Raw genomic sequence first — 22,498 nt, 5'->3', positions numbered from 1 at the left:
TTTATCCTAAGAGCTTTGCCGCACATGTGCCAAAAATACACCAAATTGTGTGGAATGATTGGGAATGGTGTGCTATGACTGTCAAGCTCAAAGAAGGCGTACCCACATGCATGAGATGGCAGGCAGGAATATCATTTGATGGAGTTTGTTTTCAGGATCAGGGAAACTTGACAAGAAGCTTCACAAAGACTGGACTAAAATACAAACCATGATACACACTAATCAAACGAGGGGATGTCGTGCAGGTGGAGTGAGGCGGAGGAACACTGGTGAGGGGAACGGGTGGAAAAACTCTAGAAGCACGGCTGGGCTAACAAAGGTGATGTGTTGCAGGTGTGGAGGGAGAGCACCACCACAAAACACAAAAAAGACTATTTTGATAGAATTTCACCAAACCATTTTCGCAATAATCGCAAATAAACGCACTGTTACCCACTCCTCTTTGGGACATTGGTGCTTCGCCATATCTTAACATATTAAAAGTGATTACAAGTTTAAACAGGGCACAACACTTGGGACTTTATTGGGCTTAACTGGCATTTTGATAGTTAGCATGGTTTTCGCTAAATCGTACGTTACTTACTTAAGCTTTACGGGATTTTATAATAGGTGTGTGTTGGGGAATGTTCATGACATCCTCGCTAGACTGGAGAGAAGCTGGAAAACGTCTCTTAAACTTTATTAACAACCTACAAATTTCACTCCGCATTCATAATTAATGCATCAGACAAGTAGGGAGATTTGCTCTGGTGGCGGGGACGTAACTTTGGAAGCAAGCAGACTTATACTTTTGGCTGCATACGCTTCCAAACGACAAGCGTGCCGGCCAACTCCCTCATAAGCTCCAATGTTAATTTTGACCTTAGTATCGGCATGAGCGACAAGTATGATGCACGCAAATGATCACTAAGAGTTGGTCTATTGCACTTCCATAACTAATGCCATTAATTCCAAAAACATTTGCATACATCTTTTTGTGCAGTTCTGGGGTGATTGTTTCCTCAGACCTCTTTACCAGACATGAATTTATCATCATGATGCTTCAACTCGACAGGAAAGGTCACACAAGTCTTTATTTTCCAGATAATTTTACATGCATATTCATCTTCTGTTTTTCATAACAAGAATCAACTTGGGAAGAGTTACATGACGTGCAGAGGGCGGCCCTCCGATTGTTTTTCTTTTTTAAACCCGAACCATTTACACTGCTTGTGAACGTATCTGTAATTTTACAGCTTTCAGCAGCACTCTCCTCCCGGGCTTGTCATCCTTTTAATGCACTCCCTCTCGCTGTCTGTCTTTCTCGTGCTGTCGAATTTCTCCCCACACTGGTCCACTCGCCCTCCACACACCGACTGAACGCCGATGTGTATCTGGTTGCGACCAATCGCTTGTGTTGAGAGACGTACCATCGGGTTGACGGTGTACAGTTCTGAGGGGCTGCAGCTGCAGATGTGTTGTTTTCTCTCTGATTTGCCCGTTTTCTCTTTAATGCCACTGCTTTTATTTCACTGCAACATTTCATTGACAAATACACCTACTCAATATGTTTCAGAATGAATCAAACACGCTTATGAAATTCAATGCATTGAAAAGAATAATAGGGTTTTTGTGTGTGTGTGCGTGTGAGACCATTTAGAAAAAGTATGAGAGATTCCTTGTCGTCTTTAAGAAGTTGTGAGCATTCTTTTAAGTCACTTGGATTCAAATTGATTAAACTAATTAAACCATTCAAGGTCTCAACAAAAGCAAATATTAAAGCAGTGGCCCTCAAACTTTACTAGAAGGCCAATAATTATCCATCTAAACAATGAATGAAAAGATAGTTAGATTGTTTGTTTTGTTGTGCTCAAAAGTACCTTTTTCATTTATTGTGCTCAATTGAGTGAAAGTTTCAGTATCTGTTGTTCCATCATTCAGACATCCTTGGAACCACAGCAACTAGAGGAAAGTTATAATGACTCTTCAAGACCTCTCAGGACTAAAACTACCCGACAGTACGGAAGACAAGAGCAGCCATGCTTGCCATCAAAATTAGAGTTGATGACATTTTCGATCTTGAGAAAATGAGCTTTGTTATCTTGAGATAATGAGATAAATAACCTGTTATGAGAGATGAAAAGGTTGTTTTATTTTCCCACTTCAAATGTTTATCATATCACGATGGCATCCCAACATCTGTAGCTACTGGTTTAAGATGAAAATGTCAGATTAACAAGTACCACTTAATTAACTTGTGTGAATCAGACTGTACTCTTTACTTATTTAAATTATGTATGTTGGTAGTTTCTCCAAAAAAAATGTATTACAGTCATGGCCTCTCTTGGCTTCTGTACGGTAATACACATAGCACCAGTCAGAGCAGTGTGTGTATGTCATGCTTCATGCTTCACTCTTATAAAAGTCATTTTCTGGTGATAAACGATGTCATTATCTCAATAAGTCAAGCTTTAAATAACACAATGATTAACTAATGATAATGACAGTCAAAAAACAGATAATTACATGGTTTGTTTTTTTTTTAAATTGCAGTCATGGCCTCTGTTGGCTTCCGTACGACAATATTTACAGTAAAGTATTGCAACAGCTACGCCCGTAAGAGCAGTGTGTCAATGTGATGCTCTACTCTTACGATAAATTATCTTGTTATCTAGAGGAATCAAGCTTTCCTACCTTTAGATAACAAAATGATTAACTTCTCATAATGACATTTTTTTAAAAGCGATCTTTCTTCCTGGCTTCTGTACAGCAGTACATACAGTAAGGTAAACATCTACATGAATTAAATGCGATGTTTCATTAGTGTCAAGAACCTAATAAACTCACTTTAATAAGTCACAGGGAACATTATTCTTTTCATACTAATCATACCTCACTGTAATTTCATTTAATTAGGACTTTGCATGGAAGACGTCTGCCACTCTTGCACTGTGGGGACGGTTATCAATATTCTCCGCACCGCATCTTAATTCTCTTCAAAGCCGGCATATCTGAGGTACGACATCGAGCCAAGTGACTCCCCGGATTGCCGTCCTTACTTTACCAGATGGCACGCTAAATCACATGTGAAACAGCAAAAATGAAATATGTAGCTAATGGCATAAAATCTTGGCAGCTTCCGAACACGAGCCGGGCCATGAGATTTGATGAGGATCAAATTAATTTAGCTTGGAGTTTCTAATTAATGTAGCAGGTTTTTTTTGTTTTTTTTCATTTCATTTTAGAAAAAAAGCGTGTGATTAGACTCCAATATAAGCAGGAAAATATCTTTTTCTGAATCAGACGCTCGTGTTTCTTGCACTTTGACTTGATCCAATTTGCGAGTGCTTAGACTTTGAGGAACCGTCCTGATAGGCTGCAAAGAAAAAATCCTTAATTGGCACTGAATGTTTCTCTTGGGGGGTTACTGCGGCTTGTTTATTCAGTTTCAAACTCCTCGGGCACCTATAAATTATAGATAGAAGGTGCTTTGGCGTCATGATTTAATTATTAGCATTCATAATCACGCTAACGTGCTGTAATCCTTGAGCAAACTTGTTAAAATACTGTTTATTTCTCTTCATCTCTTGACTCCTTCCTTATCGTGCTATCAGGCTGGCAGGCTCTGCAGGATCACTTCTGTAATTACTATCACAATCTCGTCCAGCACACCTGTTTGTGTGTTGCCCGTGTGGGATGGATTGTTGTGATGGCCGTTTCTCACCTCCCTCGCTCTGTGATTATTGTGTTTGTGTCTCAGCTCGCAATATTCAATGACCCAACACCAGACAGTAGATTGGAATCTCGCAATATCTCCCGTCTAAGCTGACGTGAAATAAAGAGAGGAAAGCTGCCTCCCCGTGATCACCTTTTTAGTTTTCTTCCTCTCCGCTGACACGAGCAAATGTTTATTCTTCAAACCGGCAGAACAGAAAAGCGCAGCCCCGTCCCACCTCGTAATCTCTGATGTCATGCCAGTGAGCAGCGCAACTCCGCAGGGAATCAATTAGAAAAACTGGGGGAGAACACTTTGATACTAAGTAGGATGGCGTTTTTTTAGGGATGCGGGAACATTTCCTGGCTCAGCCTCAGTGGTGTTAATGTAGAATCAAAAGCTGCAGCTCTAAGCCTGCAAATTCCTCCGACTCCTAAAGAAGGGCTGAAAGAAGTTAGTTGTATTTTGTTTTGTTTTTTGGCGAGGGTTAGTGCTGTTTTCAAATTTAATCAGGCAATCAAAAAAACCTCGGTATAATTTGGGTGATTCTTTAATTTGACTCTCACGTCCTTGATTTACATCGAGCCGCCTGCCAATCTAAACCGACACATTGCCTTTTTCTGGAAGCAGACTTTCCCATCTTGTATTTGAATCAAGTCCAAGGAGTTTCTTTGGAGAGAAAAATCTAATTTGTGCTACAGATATTACCTATATCCAAGGTCTGCACTGGGAGGAAATGACAGTGGCTGACAACACGCACTGTGAAATTGATAGCAGCGGAAAAACCTAACTGGCACCCAGTGGTTTGGCCTCCCTCATGTAAGTCATATTATTAGCCAGTTCAATGGACTGGTTAATGACATAGTGGTCTATTACACTCATGTCTGTAAACAGAGGCACATGTTGCCGGTGCCAGGAATCTGCCCGTCACAAGTTTGCCTTTATGACGGGAGTCTTCTTAAAGAACTGCGGGCTTGTTTCCACAAAGACAAAGAAAAGAGCTCTTCTTTGGAAGCTCACACATCACTTCATGAGTATGTTTGAAGAGGTGTTCCTTTTGTGTTTCTGTTCCAGTTATACGTGTGATGTTTTAAGCCTTTATGGGCATTTGTGACACGACTTTTTTGATTGAATGTGGTGTGGGGGGAATATTTCTTGGTTTGTCTCAACAACGGTTGGATGGATTGGCGCGAAATTTGGTCGACACATTCATGTCTCTCTAAGGATGAACTGTAACAGCTTTGGCGAGCCCTTGATTAGTAATACTGACAAAACGATTGGCGTTCCCATCAGCCTTAGTCGTGACTTGTGGTGAGTGCTCTTTAGCAGATGTTAGCATGCTATGGTGATGAAGTAGGATTGGGATTATGGTAAGTATTTTATATAATATATTTTATATATGATTTTGAGCCCCCACGTTACCTTTGAAATAATGGCTGCATCCTGTCACTTAGGCAAAATCAGTGTTTCTCATGGTAAAAAGATGCTATCACCCATTATCGTTTCTCCAGCAACCCCCCAAAAAACTTTGTATCATGTTAGTGTTGTATGTCACTGTGACATCCTGCCCTGCAAATCATATTTTATCTGACATATCTACTTTATGCCTGAGCAGAGACGAACCCAATATGGGTGAATCTGTAATTTAAAGTTGATCATTTTCATTTTTACATCTCATTTACAGTTGAAGCAGGATTGGAAGGCATATTTATTCCCCGCTGTGCCAAAAACTCACCAGAAAGACGTTTTTAAAAAGCTGATTTTTTGACTAGTTCTCCCAGAGGGAACATCAGACCCTGCTGCCCAGCAGCATTTCAGTGTAAATGTCTTTGTAAAGACTATTTTCATGGCACTCTTGCTTTATTAGACGGCCCCCCGTAAAAAGAGGCTGAAACGAGGGGGAAGTAACAAGCCATTAAAGTCCTGGCTGGGTTTAAAGTCAGAAACCTGCCTTTGCATGGTAGTTGCGTTCACTAGCTGAATGAAAAGACTGTCCTGAAGTTACCACTGTAGAGAATGTTCTATGCCAATGTGTATGAAATGTGTAATAGCCTCCTGCGGAATCCCATAAGTCAAATTAATAAGTTTTTAAACAGTGGAACTGTTTCTAAACGCTGACTTTTACATTTAATCTCCTCAGCTGCTCTCAATTTACAGCATATTTTATTGTGGTTTTGCGTGCCATTTACAATATGTAGGGCCCTTTTAAAAAATTGTATCCTTCACAATGGAGGTGATCTATCACCCCTGCCTCATTTTTAATCCCAGGTGACTGAAACATCTGTCAGGATGACTGAATGTCGATAGAGCGGTACAGCAGGGAGAAAGGAAGTGAAGGGAGAGGAGGAGGGGATGCAGATCCTGCCAGGACTGATGGCTTTGAGACAGCCAGCATCTCATCTAGATATGATGAGTAGACAGCAGGCTTATGTGTGTGTGAGAAACGTCCTATAATACATAAATAGATGCTCATTTTTCTATCTGATGGATGCTTTTATCTATAACAATATCGTGGCTGCATGTATTAAGGTGGCACCCAACAACCCTGGCAGAGATAGTGTCATACTTTATCCACCGGTGGTATATATATATGGTGTATGTGGTGCCGACAGATGGTCTAATGGAAGATGTGTAACGCGTGATAACAGCCCCCCATGGTGCGTTCGAGGGCAGCTTGGGAAAGTCTGGCTTTCTCCATCTTTAACTGACAAGGTTATCAGATATTCATGGAGCCTAATTAAACGAGTACAGTGTTGAGTCCCACGGCATATTTCTTAGTAATGACATATCGACCTAATTAATTTTTGGTTTATTGGAATATGATTTCAGCTCCCAAGTTCATCAGGTGCCCTTCTCTCCGCGCTGAAAATGCAGCGATGCCGGGCCGCGTCGCGTCGTTATTAAAGAACTCTGTGTAACTTTTCCCTCTCAGCTTCCACAGTTGGAGATTTCCTGTATATTCTGAAATGGAATTCAGAGAACTCAAGCTTTGTGGGTTTCAAGAAACTGCCTTTACTTTTGTACTACTGCTGTAATCGCCCTGTAGATCCATTAGCACGTTGAGCCCAACATCTCTAATAATTACCTTCATTATGTATGATTTCTCAGCTCTCAATGCAAGGGCCAGTGCCAAAGCAGGGGGTTGGGTTGGCCTTCACAGTGAATAATAAGGTAGGAAATAGCTGCTCTTACCCAGCATTTCCTTTGGTGTCCTGTTGCTGTAATAGACGGATGGAAGTCAGCGAAAGAGACTAAACTTTACCTTTGTAACATTTTTGCCTGATTCATATCAGCAGTGGTGGTTGTTCAATGGTGTTTTTGCCACCAGCGAAGTGAGCTTGACTGCGGGATCATTTGTTGTTATCCATGTTACTCGGGCAAGAGTTTTTTCACCCTGAGCAGCCTGTACATTACCTGTTTCTGCAGTTATTAACTCAAAGTCAACTCTCAGTGAATTCAGCACTCACAAGAGGGTCAGGTTCTCTCTCTTCTTTTCCTCTCTACTCTTTGTGATTTAATTAATGAATTGATGAACTTACAGCACATAAACACCCTACAGTGGAAATCACCTCAGATCGTTGCTGCAGTCAGGTTGAGTGAGGATAAATCCACTTTTAATCTCAAAAGTTTAAAAGTAATCTCTAAACTTTTCTCCCATTGGTAAGCAGCCCCAGATCAGAGCAGAATCCAATGTGACTCTGTTTGTTTATTCCTCCAGAGGGTCTGGTTCTGAACCCGATTCCTCCTGAGCTGACTGAACTAAAGTTTCTAATAAAAAACAAACTGTGTGTATTCTTGAGGTCTAGGTGTATCCTGCATGTGCATGATACAAACAGATCAGGGAAACACTCAACACAATAATCTTTACCTGACCTTTAAAGACCAACTTAACACCCCATTTTACTTTGAAGGACCCCCCCCCGTATTTTTTACAAAATCAGTATATGCATTCAAACCCATACAAACCCAGTCCCCTAATTAGATATAAGAAAACTTTATAAACAACATAACAAATGAAGCCCAACAGAATCTGTGTGGCGGTTAATCATATTTTAACTCTGTGCTGTAAAAGCTTGCAAACCTGAGGTATGGTCCTCCATTCTGCTCTAATCCACACTGTGCTGCAGGCTTTCAGATGTGTCACCAATTAACTCTCACACACCTGTGGTGCATCTGACTTCTACATCTTAATGCCATGAGTTCCTCTGGTCAAACCACCCAATGTAAATGTCAGAAATCTAATTTGCTTTTCCATTTGACGAAACACCCAGAGAGAGGATGTTAAAATCCAAATTGCCCTCGCCCACATCGCTACAACCTGCTCTCCCTGACTGTATCGCCAACTGCTTGCATAATTGATTGATAATAGTAACTGCTAATACATAATGGATAATAATGGGAAAATGATAATTAGCAGTAAAAAGGCCTTCAGCAGTTTCTTCTATTCAACTGTCAATAAAGAGGTCTTAACTGTGGATACAAAGAATTTAGAGCACCTGTCACGTTACCTTTAATCAGTACATTTTTTTTTTAATCTGGCACAGCTTTTTGTCTTACCTCTGCAAGAAAGCACTTTCTCAAACTTCAATTAATGTGCGTGATTAAAAAATAGAGAATATTAACAAAGAACAGATTATTACAGAAAATAACTAGGACATTATTCTTCATTTGTATTGTACATTCTCAACCCAGTCATGGACCTGTCATATCATGTTCACATAAACCACTTAGAGACCTGGATAGGGTAAGGAAAAGATCACATTTTGGTATACATGATTAAAAATATCTGGTTTTCATCTGGAAACTGCCACGACATCTCGTTAGAAATATCCTGCGGTTTCGAGCAAATGTTGTAACACCTTCTTGAACACTTGTCGGTGGCTTAGCAACCATGTCCTTATGCCACTGCCATCCCATTGTCCACCTGACATGAAAGTCACCTCATACACATGTAATCAGACCGGACATGACAGATATTGCAGAAACGTTGATATGATACTTAACAATGACAAACTGAGTGTATCCTTGGTTTGCAGAAATGATTTATTCTGGCGACACGACTGACACTCTCCAATGACAAAAGAGGACAAACAAACAAGCCAGTCCATCAATAACTTGTGTAAAATAAAATATCTTGGAATTGGAGGTTTGAATACAGTCTGCATTAGCACAAGCTCAGGTCTTACTGTTTACGAGGCTGTAGGCAGATTTCACGGGAGGACAGGGGTCAGGATCATGTGGTTTAGGTCAAGGATTTAAAAGACTTGAGGGTTAAAGCATCGAACAAAAAAGTGAAGACTCTGCTGTTTTTCTTTTAAGTCACCTTCCTGTATAATCCCTGAGCGGAGCAGCAATATCATGCGAGCCTTATTAGCAATCCAAACAGAGTGCTGCTCGCTGCCCCATGTACCTTATAAAAGTTGTTAAAATCCCAATAAAGGTGAGAGGAAACGCTGCCTGGATGCTTAAGTGGCCAGCCTGGACAGCCACCTGCATCCATCCCTGTCTTCTTTTGCTTAATTAAGATACAGATGTCGGTTAATGAGAGCGGACGCCGCTAATGAGTGATGCTAAATCCAATGGGTCACAGTTGGCAGTGCCACATGTGCTGCTTTTGATCACGCTTGGCTAGTGTCTGTCTTCCTCTGGAATTATGCTGAAATTATACAATGCCCAGGTTATTTACTTTATAATTTATTTATCCTTTGGTTGTCTTGTTTCATCTTCCTCCCGTAGCTGCTCTCTTTTTTTTCAGATGCAGTCACATGTCTGGCAAGGTGTGGCTTTAAATCACACATAGTCGCTATTTTCAGAGTTTAAGACCATTTAGAAATTGTCATTTTTCCACCAAAACTCCTCTCCCGCACAAGCACAGTTGAGCAGCTTCATTTGACAGGATAGAAAAACTCATTCCACCTCTCACACGCGACACCAGAATTAAATGACTTTTCCCTTTTAAAGCACAGCACAGCACTTTTTCTTTCCACCACGTATTACTTTTTTTTATTTTATTATATTTTTTATGGAAAACAGTAAAGTTGATGTAAGTATGACATTAAATTAGCTGTAAATGTACGCGTGAATGCATACAGCCGAGATCCCTGACGAGCCTAAGGTTGGATAAATGAGGAATTCATTTCTGGGGACGCGGAGAACGAGCCGTTAAGCCCACGTTTGCACACTTTGCTGCTTTCCAGCCACTTTCCACGCTGAACTAAAGTGTGAGATGGCATCACGATTCACATGGAGTCCTCTGAAGCAGACACACGCACACACACACCAGACACACAACTCCCACTATGCTGGAGAGTTCTAGCTAATCCAAGACCTTCATAAAGCATGTGTTGGGCCTAAGCGACACATCTGTCATTCTGACGTCCGCTAGCATGGTCTGGACTGTCGGTTTCTAATCCATCTGTGCTCTGCAGAGACAGTCTGCTGCCAACTGGATCTTTGCTAAGCCTTTGGAGAAGCCAACTGAACGGCAGCTCTTGCCAACTTGCTGAAAGTTTTTATTTATATCTTACAATTTATTTGACCGTTTCCTGTTTCCTTTTTCTTTTAACACTCGCTTGTTTAAGTGAGTGTGTTAACAAATGTTTTTTCTCTGATGAATCAGATGCCTGTGCTATCGGCTTTGATGTTGCCAGGCGATCAGGAGTCCATGGAAAGAGGGTAACTTTAATCCTGAGCACCAAAGGCAGAATAAGGCCAATGACTTTGATCTCCCTCATGCAAAAAACCCAGTAATTTTCCACTGCAATGCCACCGTGCTGGTAATATTGGATTAAAAACTCGCTCTTTTCTTCTGCTGTCCACTCATGTATGGCCTAAGGTGTGGATGAGGTCTGTCAGGGATGCTTCGGCATACTGCACAATAGAGATAGAGAGTGAGAGAGAAACAGAAAAAGCAATTTTGACATATCTTCTTCGGTGCCACGGTGAGGCAATTCAGCGCAGCAGAACAACATTTTCATGAGGGTATAAGAACTCAAACGTTGCACAGTTTGTTGATGGGCAACCTGTTGGCAGCTCTTTCAGCCTCGACCTGTTTACATGCATCATACCAAGTGGCGTGTTTTGGGGTAAATAATGCAATAGCAAGCTAGATGTAAGGATTTGTCTGTTTGTGCCTCTGGCGTAAGATTGCTACCTTTGTGCTGGTGGTTTTCTCAAACATTCAGAGGTCAGCAAGCTCATTCACAGCCACTCAGGTTCTTGTGAAAGAACAGCGCCACTTACACAGCAGGGAAGTCAAAAGGGCCATAGCAGTGTGAAGTTCAGATAATGACTCATTACTGGAAATTAACAGCCGTGGTGATGGGCCATCTAATAGCAGATGATGGATCCGGTAATAGGTTTTCAACAAGTGGTCATATTGTCATAACCAGGTTCATTAACAAAAGTATCTCCTGCACTGCTCAACCTCCAAAGTGGTCATGTGCTAATTTTCAAAGGACAGACGACACAATTTTGCAGTTCCTTGCTAGTTGTGAAGATAATGAAGTTGGAGGTTAAACGATTGCTGGTGGGCAAAGTCCTCGTCCTTTGAGACAACAGCTGTAAAGCCAATCAGCTGCAACAGTTAAACCGCTGACAAGTGAAGAGAATCACTTTGATCATTTTGCTGCAATGAAATGTTCTGCTTGGAAATTGTGGGTCCTGGATGCCACTTGACTTGCACTACCCTCTGAAAGATTGTCGGAGACCAAGTACATCCCCCATGGCCAGTCACTCCCCGATGACAATGTCCTCTGCCACACCGTAGAAAAGATACTCAGAGAGGAGCTTATGTGGGGCATTCTTAAACAGGTTCAATCCATGTAGGCCCCACTGTGGACTGGACTTGACCCTGACATCGAGGCATGGATACAGGACCTGAGAGGAAGTCTGGCACCAGGGCGTGGTAGCAGATCCTTTGAGTCCTGTTAGTTGCGATGCGAGGCCTTCATGGATCGGACATGTTTCGGCACTTCCCAGGGATATTCACTTGGAGTACCAGATCATGTCTAAAGGATCTGCCGCCAGGGCCAGATACCACACTGCCTTGCGGGGTCAGAGCCAAGTCTAATAGACAGTAGGAGTAGGGCCTCCATGGATCGAACTCATTCCAGTACCTGCCAAGGATGTTCGATTGGATTGGAATCTGTGGAATTCCCCTCACCTTAGCTTTTAGCTTCTTTTAGCTTATTGTTTCCGCTCTACGAAATGATTATATATGACTTATTCACTCTCGCCACTCTTAATCAACCATTTTCTAATTAAATATTACCTACCTAGCACCGAACAGTAGTCAGACGAAGGTAGCAGCTAGCTGATGAACACAGTGGTGCATTTAGCAACTAAATAGCCCTCGGAAGTTGGTGGAGACCAATATTGCAACTAAAAGGAAAATAAATATTGAACTTCCATTTATTAGAAGAAACGTCAATCCAAATGAATGCTAATGTTGCTCCGTGTCGGCAGGATGTGTCAATTAGCAACTGTTTTTTGAAGAAATATAAAGACACCTTTACTTTTTCCATCTTGTTATTTCCTTGTAAGCAGATATCCGAGATAGTATCCAGTGTGTGCATGTGAGCTGTTTTTCAAGTATATCGGGGTACATCAACACTATGTGCGGACCCTTTTAAGATAAATGAATTCACAAATGTCATTTTACCTTCACTTTTCCCAGCATGTGATGTGCCTTTGAATGTTCTTCACCATTTACTTTCTGTCAACACATTTGCTCACGTAATACTTCAAACACTTGCACCCTTAGCCAAGGTTGCACTTTCATATATTTTAAATACAGCTTTTATCATCCTTTCAAGACCAGGACAAGTGACAGGTCTGATGCCAAAATCTGATTCTGGCATCAGACCTTCAAAACAAGGTATGTAAGATGTGACGGTCGCTAAGCGATCACAGATCTACATGTGTCGAGCGCGGTTAACTGCGATGTGAACAGATGGAGGCGCAGCAGGAGACACCAATATAGATGTACTTAAATGTTTAAGTGAAGAAATTTTCAGGCTATATGTGAATGTATTGTGTGATCTGGTGACATAAGGTCAAATTTCCATATCAACTTTGGAAATGAAGCATATGCCTTTAAAAGTCTACTGTGGATTGTGGCGCTGCATCAGTTGCTTTTCAGATATCCAGAGAGAAAATGACAAAGATTGCATTTCAGAGAAGAAGAGACTGAGAGGCTTAACCTCTGACATGGCAGAGGTACAGAGAGCTAAGCAATCTCTCTTCAGGGTGAGCCGCTTTCCTTGTTTGGGGGCTGAATAAGAGATTCTGGGAGGCAAAGGCGACACAAGTGCGAAGGGAAAAGTCAGAAAAGATACGGAGGGAAGAGGCAGAGAGGAAATTGAAGTGGCAGGGTTTGAGGCTGTGAGGCGAGAGGTGTGACAGAGGCTGCAGCCGAGGCAGAGATCAGGTCATATTTCATCACTATATGGACAATGGAGGGTGGGGGAGGTGTGGAAAGGCCATCAGAAAGGCCATGATGGAGCGTCAGTCCAAAAGCTTGAAAGAGATTGTCAACACTCGGGTGTGCTGTGCTGACCCAGAGAGGACGAGAGGGAGCGCTCGTCAAACAAACAGATGAATTTTTCTCATACCTCTGTGTGACGCCAAAGTTTGCTGAGGATCCCCTGATACCCTCAGACCAGGGTGTGAGCAGTTTAATGTGTGTGTATGTGCATTTTACTACAATTTAGCTACCCTTCTAACTGTTTGCATTAACGGGAAAGTGCGATCGTTTTGTGTATGGCTTGGAAATCTCAATGCAAGAGTCTCAGTGTGGGATTGATTATAAAAGGAGAAAGTGGAGTTAATGAACGTGGAAATGCTTCAGAAAGCGGCTCCCATGTTGTGATCAGATTATTACCACTTCTATAAGTCTCAACACTGCTCCTAATAACGAATACAATGGGTGTTTTATTCATATATTCATACATTAACAAGAATCCATTTCCTTATTTCAGCTGACTCGAAAGTCTGGTGCTCACTTATAACCATCCTTTCAGGTTTCAGACCAATTTACTGACATGGATTAAATGTTAGTGAGGTTTTAGATTGTCCAGAGTTACACTGGTATTGCTGCGACATACCCGTGTTCACTAGATTCAAATTCAGTAAGGTAATCATTACTTGTACTACAAAGGACTTTTGACTGGTTATGAATCAGTGTCATTTTAATACTGATGCCTGGCAAAAGATACAGAAGTATCCGCTGCCGCACCACCAGACTACAGAGCAGCTTATTTCACAAGGACATGAGACTCCTCAATTCAACCTCCGCACTCTACTCCATAAAATAGTTCTTGTGTTTGTTTATTATATGTGGAATGCCCCTTTAGTTTATTTTTTTTCCCAGTTGACACTCTATAGAATTGTCGGACCGAAGATGTGTCGTTTTTTTATACAAAGGGTCAAAGCTGATCCAGGAGAAGCAGAAATCCTCTTTTTTTATTCTGCGCATTTTCTGTCTTATCAAAACCTGGCATTGAATTACCCACGATGCAACTGGCCCCCCAACTTGACCGGTCAGAGATTCGGATGTGTTATGCTCGTAGTGGATATCGTTGCCTCGAGCGTTAGCCTCAAGTAGAGGTGAGGATCAGGCTGTCGAGTTCTCGTCAATTAATTTCTTTCAAACTCATTTTTAGAGTTTCACGCTTTAATATTTGGTTATTTATTCCTCTTGATTTCCATCTAAATACTTGCGTTTTCCACCCTTGTAATACATGCAAATAAACTCCGGATCTCTCAGAGTCACTAATCGTATGTAGCTGTTTATCAGTTCAACATCATTCTTATTAATATGCAAAACTGCACACTGCATTCATCTACTATTATCAGGCATTTCATCTTCGTCTGTTTGATTCAAAGACTAAAGGGAGCATATGGGTTTATATGTATCTGTGTCTGTTTGATTCTATAGCGACTCATTTTTCAGTGTTGTCCTGCGATAGCGAGCATTTCTGATCCCCCCCCCCAAACACCATATCTGCCCTCATCGATCACAGATGTTGGTTTGGTCCAGATCCTGCCTTTAAGATGGATGAACACACTTTCCTTGGACCTTTCAAGATATGGTACATCCCACACCACATGCAATAAAAGGATCGATGAGGTGTGCGCACGTAGATGTACACAATGTATTTCTCCCTCCATAGAATGGAACTGTATGCCACTGCAATCATGTGCATCCTGGGTGTTTTGAGCGGAGTCTTGATGTTTTGGCTTTCTTTGCCTGGCAATGACGGGAGGCAATTTGTTGGCGAGCAGCAGGTGGTTGGGTTAATTGCCCGCGGTGCTGGTTGGAGAGAAAGTGTCTCGCTGAGTGTGGAGTGCCTTCTGCACCGGCGGAGCTGGAGTCCGGATAAAGAACAGCAGTAAGCATATTGTCATCTCCCACCTCGCCACCCTAATCAGTACTGCTATGCGCTCCCATTGTTCAACTGAACTGGCTCGCTTCCCGGAGGAATTCTCTCGTTCGCGCTCGCTCTCCAGCCTTTTTTCTTCTCTCCCAGTGCCACCCACATCCTCTTCTTTTCAACCCCTTTCATCTCCAAATTCACTTTCTTTCTCTAGCGCTCCGTTGCTAATGCCGCTCGATCTCCCTCCCTCCCCCATCTTTAGCATTGAACTCCCATTTCCCCCGGATCAATCCTCCCGTCTCCCTCTATGTTTATTACCTTCCTCCCTGTGCACCTTGCCCTCATTTACTGATACGTCCACCCCATCTTGCTCTTGCCCTTTCTCCCTCAGTCTCTTCCCCTTTCTTTTCCGTCTGTCCTTTCTTTTTCTTTATCCTCCCGGAGGAGCAGGATATTGATGTCAACACACACAGAGCTCTGAGTGGTTCTTAAGCTGCTCTGACCGATCCGCAGGCCTCCCTCCATTGTCCCAGCAACTGTAGGAAGAGACTTGATTTCCAATAGGCTTATCCCACCAGTCCTGCCAGTGCCGTGTCCATAAAAAGACGTCGAGGGGGTTTGACTAGATGGCTGTGGGGTTTGGCTGGACTGAGCATGCCTGTCTGTCTGTTTCACGGCTCCAGCGTGGTAATGGATCAAAGAGATGTGGGCGGTGGGTGAGCGGCAGCGCTGTAATTAAGCATTTGAGACCACGCTGGCAAAAATAGAAGTGGAACTAAAAGGATGGTTATGGCACTGACGGCCAAAGGAAGCAACATTTGATGAAATCAAGTTTAACTCTGAATGACGATTACCGGCAGGGACATGAAGAATGTGGATTTGTGGTCCGCCAAACACAAAGTGATCATGTGACGGCAACATGGAGTGGAGGAAAATGGTGTCACGTGTTCAAATCTGAAAGCAAATTCAAACTCCAAACTACTTATTTTTACACTTCTGACACGTTGTGAGACTAACACTATTCTCCCTCCGGTTGCAAAGGTGGCAGTAGTAGCATGATGTTGTCGTTTAAGGTCCTATTTGTGAGAAAAATTTATATTTTAGTCACAACTTGTCAAAATCAGATGCTTTGAGTTCAGAACCCAACGCGCCAGTATTTAACAGTTGGGAAACCCAAAGCATCAGTGATTTACAAGTTCAGACACCCCAAAGCATCAGTATTTGACAACCTCTGAATCCCAAAGTGTCAGTGTTTGAAGACAACATTACAATATGGCCTTTAGGGAAACCATTCTTTTCCCAGTTGGGAGGGTACCACATACATGAATGCACCCGTCTATGTGCAAAAACATACATTATCAGTACATTCCATTTTATACAGATTTTTTTTGGCCTGGAGCATCAAAGAAATAACGGAAAAAAACATTGCAATGATTTATTTAATGGTTTTCCATCTAGAAAACAATGAATAGTACTAGTGCACAGTGGATGGGCAATGGTGTGCTCTTCTTTGTCAAACAGACCAGATCTAGATTGCAAACCCCAGAACATTTTTGAAACAGCCTACCGTGTTGTGTAGCAAGATAACTTTTCCAACAGGTCAACGAACATGTTATCTACCAACAGTCAATCCAGAGTTCTTCAAACCTCGACCATTCTTATTTTATAACCTCTCTTTCTCCTGACACTTCAATGAGGATATTGGTGTCAAGCCTTCCTCACCGGTCTTTCCTCTCGAGTCTCATTCTTACATCTGGGTTTGATTGCTTATTAACTCAATTCTGGGTGTTCTTTCATTTGTTGAAATACTGTCCTGCACTGTAATGTGGCTGGAAATGTCCTAAACCAATGAATTTTATTTTTATAGCCCAATATCACAAAACTCAATTTGCCTCAATTGGCTTTTTTACAATCTGTACTGCAAGTCTGTCCTTAGATCCTTGATTTGAATGTAGAAAACTTTGCCCAAAATGTAAGAAACTCCATGAAGAGGAGCAGAGAAAGGATTCCTCCACCAGCAAGGACAGACATGATAGATGTGTGTACAATACAAATGCACAGAATATACAATGATAAAGTTTGTCGATTGTAACGCAGTTATCTCATAGAAAGTTTCTTGGAAAGATCAATGTGATTTGGTACAACTTGGGGGTTTTTCAGACTTAAATCACTTTTTTGTTTTTGCATATTGACCCGATTCGTTGTGCACCGACTCAAAGATTCTCGGGAAATTGTTTGGAACTAATTAATTGAAAATATTCCAATTAAATGCTATCTCTATCTAATTTTTATGAGGTTCCACAAAACTTCAGAGCAAATTATTAGAAAATGACAAACTTATTAAAATAAAGCCTCACCAACATGTTTGTCTCACAGTGTTATACAGTCAGTTTAATCCATATTGTGCTCTCTGTAACCTGATTATTTATATATCCAAACATTTTGTATTTTCATATCTGAGGGGTTGTTGACCCAGTTGGAAGGTGGCCATATACAGCAGTGTGTTTGTCCTCTGCCATATTGGCAATTTGCCTGATATAGTCTCAGTTAAGACAAAACATTTCTTTTTTGTGTGCAGTTATTCTCTTTTGTTCACCACAGTCTTCTCCCACATGTAAATTTTCGATGCCTGACCCAAAAACAAACATGAATACGTGCTGATGATTCGCTTTAGGAATCTCATATGTCTCATTTAAGACTTATTGGCTCATTGAGATCTGTGGAGTGAAAAAGATATCATTCGATGTCGGGGTTAGGGGCGAAGTCAAAACACTTACTGAGCATTGGATTTCGGTTAGGTTGGAAGCATCCCAGACAAAACTTGTAGGAGTTACTGGATTGTTACCAAGGATCTCCAAATGCCTGCTGCTGACCTTCGACCAAACATTTGTTTTTATGAAGGGAAAAACAGCTGTTTGCTCTATGTGACACAATACGTAGGACTATTTATACACCCATAACACTGAGCAGATTACAGGTCAGGCTATTTTGTAATTCATATTTATCTCGAGACTCCCATTGCAAGTATTTGCTGCTGACCTGGTGGCAATCATTTGGAATTAATAAGTTATCTATTTATTAATAAAGAAATCATATTTATTAAAATGTAGCTGTGTCTTGACAGTGGTGATATATTAATAAGACACTACATTTAAACAAACACCTTGTAGCTTTTGCTTTAAATGCTCATGCCATGCATATTCCCCATAAATGTACAACTGTGGTTGATCTAATATTGTCTGCACTGCTCCTTTACAAGGCAGGACACTCCTCTTTCTGATCATTCTTACATGGAGCACCTTTAAGGTCAGACAGATAAAAGATTCAGTGAACCTCTCGCGGCGTTAATGTCGTGAAAATCCCCTCTTATGTATTTAAAAAAGTCTTAATTCACATGCACTGCAACAGTGTTTAAAACCAGCTATACCTACTTATACCTGCAGCATTACATCACTGTACGGGGGGGAAAAAAAGGTATCTGTGGAAACTTTGCGATCTCGACCTGAATTTGAAATAAAGTTCTGCCAGTATCAAAGAATCGAGGGGAAGTGGCATGCATCTGTAATGCTGCTCCTGCCAGACGGGGGAAGAGGAGGTAAAAGTTAGGGTAAGGACAGGAGAAGGAAGTCCACAGACATCTTAATACCAGTTTGGCTCAAGGGCAACCTTCAGCCTCTTATAACTTTTTCTTGTATGTCAGCTGTCTTAAAGGGCAACTCCACCAGTTTTCCACATTAAAGTGTGTTTACAACTCTTGAGTACTCCATCATTGGTAAAAAAAAAAAAAAAAAAAGTTGCATTTAGCCTTTTGTGGCTCCAGAGGAAGCTGCATGTAATCTGCTAAACTGCCTCCGCTAAAGTCAGTCAGTGGCTTAGTTGCATTGTGGGTAATGTAGGCTCACATACGCAGTAGTTCTCCTCAAGAAGACCTGTAACCATACTTTAATGTGGAAAATTTGTGGCGTTACCCTTTAAGTGATCTTTTTTAAATTTTTGAATACATTTGCATGTGTTCTTTTGAATTATGTTTTTAATGCCACAGTACCACAGGCAGCTGCACGCACCTCCTAACCCTACCTATGGATGTTTACTTTTTATTATAACTCCACATCCGCCCCCGACTGTCTATATATAGTACTGACTGGAAATGTATTTTCAGGCATGTCTGCACAGTGACATTTCCTTCCACAGCAGATGAGGTCTGCGTTCTTACCGATGTTGTTTATGTGTCTGTGTATTTTTTTCAAACTTAACACGCTGCCTCTGTATTTTTCTCCGCAACCCTTCTCTTCAAAGTGACATTAAAGGCACCCGTCATGCCTGACGATCAAAGAGCAACAACCAAAGCGCCGGGCTCGCCGCTGTGCCGCTGTCATTTTCGCTCTTTTAAACAACAAAACAACGGGGGCCTTCAAAACTCACGGCCATTGTTGATGAACAAGCGGTAGTCATGTGGTCGACTTTGGATGCCTCAGCCTTTAGATTCTTCTGTCTTTTTGTTTTGACATGAGTGTGTCAAGACGTTTTGAATTGACATAATTGATCCTGCAGCAGTTATCACAGTCCTTCAAGAGCCCGTGCTCAGACCACAAATACACTTTGTGCACTGTTCATGCCAGTCAGAAAGTCTTTCAGCTGCTGAACGATGTTGTGGTTAATTGTTAATCATTAAAATGAGACAGAATTGTCCACATGTAGCAGAAATTCCACAAAAAACACACATACTTATAACCAAAAAAAAGGCGACCAAGCTCCAGTGAGACTTCTGTCATTCAAGCAGAGATGTGGCCAAATAAACATTAATTTAAGCCTGTTTTATCAACTTTTTTTTAGAAAATATTGTTGTGGAATTCACTGCTGAGTCCATAAAAATGTGTTGAAATAAATATCTTGACTCTAAATGTCAAGGGGAAGCTTTCCCAATCAGTTCAGTATAGAAGGGTTTTCTTGGATCCAGCGTCTCAGGGCCATTATTCCTGGTCCAGACTACACCATATCAGTCTCATGATAGACCGCCCTGACAGGTGTAGGGAACGGGAACAAAATGGATGTCAGCTGCGACAATTTATAGTTTCTACCTGTACAGTGGGTGACAAGCAACATTAAACGAGAAACATTGTGCGTCGCCAACTATGACAAATTGCATGCGATCCACGACGTTGACCAATAGGAGCACAAAATACTTTTCTTTAGGCTTTTCCGAATCAAAGACAGCCAGAATCATACACACCTCTTTGGATGCCATTGTTTGTTTACATCCTTCTTCCTGGAAGTCGGCCGCTAGCTTCTTCTTCCTGGTGACGTCATGCAGGTTGAGTTAAAAAGTACAATATTTGCCTTCAAATTGTAGGCGAGTCAAAGTATAAAGCTGCAGAAAAATGGAAATACTCAAGTAAAATACAAATACATCAAAATCATTCTTAAGTGCAGTACTTGAATAAGTGTACCTAGTTACATTAAATCACCGGAAGTTAGCATGCTAACCTACCAGCCCCACCCCGTCCTTTCTCATAATACCACACCAAGCTCCCAGTCCAGAACACTAGCTGCACAGCTAACTGAGCTAACTAGCTAATAGCAGCCATTGGTGGCAGTTAGCAGTTACTATGGTGATATGCTGCCCCCTGTTTGTTATGAATGGCCAATTCTTATATATTCTTATAAATATATAATAACAAAAGGGTGTTTATTGGAACAAAATGTGAAAGCTAAGTTAAAATGTTCTTGCTACGTGCATTGATTAATATATATTGATACTTACTCATGAAATAAGAGCACAGGTAAGGCCAGTTTAGGATGTGCTCCGCTGTGAATATGCGACTCATTACTCGTGGATCTCACGGTGTCGGCGGTGACTGTCGGTGTCAGCGAGGACGTGGATTCCAGGGACAGTGAACATGAATCGTCCACACAGCGAGCAGCCGGATTGTCAGGGATGCATCAGAAAGGGATTGTGTAGCTCTGACGCGGACACAGAGGATAGAGACATGCTTGAAAGGTTGAGGTATTGAATTTTACTTCCTGACAGCAGAGTGACCTTTCGGCTCTCGAGGGAGGACGAGACAGAGATGGATCTCGCAGTCGTCTGCCTTGCTCTCTGCCGTTTCCTCCCACAGGGTTAAGAATTAATGCTCCTTTTCTACCTCTCTGCTGAGCGAGGAGACTCGAGAGCTGCCGTAACACAGGGAAGAAACAACCTCACAAGTAGCTCCTCTCATGTGAACTTAAGCAATTAAAGGAGAATCGTGGGAATTAGCTCGCCGCGAGAGCGCACCGTCTTGTTCTTCTCGCATTGCAGAGGCGCTTGGCTCGCTGTTGAACCTGGCAGCGTCGGGACAGTTCGAGAAAGAGGGCAGAGCACCCACACAGTAAATTGCACCCTGTTCTCACCGATGCCCTGTTTCCCTCTTCACACCTCAGAAGAACTGCTATTCATAAATATATGCAGCATGACCGGGCCAGGTCCCATGCTAATGCACTGAATACCAATGAGACTCGTCTTGACTCTCAGACAGCCAGGCAGCTCTCTTCTTCTCTAGTGCCTCTGGGCAGAATTTACAATCTCACACCCCCATTTCTGTGGCGGTAAGGTGAAAGTTACAAATCACGGTTTCATCTGACGGCCCCGCCAACACTTCACTGGATCACCTGGTGTCTTAAGAAGATACGAGATAAGAATACGCCTCAACGGGCCGGCTTGTTTTATCTCTTCTGTAATGCATCTCTTCCACAATGAGCCCCGAGGAGTTTTTTGTTTTTTTATTCCCCGTGCCCTTAAAGTTCACTGACTCCTTGGCTTCGCTGGCGCTGCCCCTGCTTTGTTCCTGCAGGGAAGGTTTGGAGCTGCTTAGGCGGCGTAGTCACGTACCGCAGGTCCTCCTGGCAAAGCTACCGGGAGCTGAGAATGATAGACTTGGAATGACAGCGAGTGATTTCGCTCTCCATCTATCTTTTCGAGGCATCACACGTGGCGGCCAATGGTGTGGCGGCCGTCTACGCTCCATTACTCCAACTGGCCAATGAGCCATCTACATAAAGGGCCTCATTGATTCCTTTTTACTCATGCTTTGTGAGAATATACAGAGTCGGTGGGAGTTAAAGACTGATACATCAGTATGCGGCCCACTGGGTAAAGACAAAAACCGTCCAGTGGAGCATCGGGAAACCTTCAGTTCTTAATGTGTTTGTACTTTTTCGTCGGGGTTTAATTGTTGGATCGTTGGGGTCAGCTGTTAGCATTCGGCGTTCTGCTAAGGGACACTTCAGGAGGACGGATGCTAACCAGATCACGTAGCTAAAAGGACATGCTCTGCCCTCAGCGCTGCAGTTCTTACTTTTCACCGGATCCGGAGCGTGCGCCGTAAATTCTTCATGAGCATGTCAGCTATTGTTGTGAAAAAAGCAACTCTATATTTCATACCTTGGG

At 42.1% G+C, this 22,498-nt stretch overlaps 1 protein-coding gene across 1 annotated transcript in view; it reads left to right on the top strand.

Moving 5' to 3' along the window:
* The window catches only part of LOC115577169 (uncharacterized), an 82,172-nt gene that overhangs the window by 23,826 nt on the left and 35,848 nt on the right, over nt 1-22,498 (top strand). The window lies entirely within an intron of this gene.

This window comes from Sparus aurata, chromosome 24 (genome assembly GCF_900880675.1).
Source record: "Sparus aurata chromosome 24, fSpaAur1.1, whole genome shotgun sequence".
NCBI lineage: Eukaryota > Metazoa > Chordata > Actinopteri > Spariformes > Sparidae > Sparus > Sparus aurata.
Note: the sequence above shows the minus strand (reverse complement) of the source record. Positions and strands in the feature narration are given on the sequence as shown.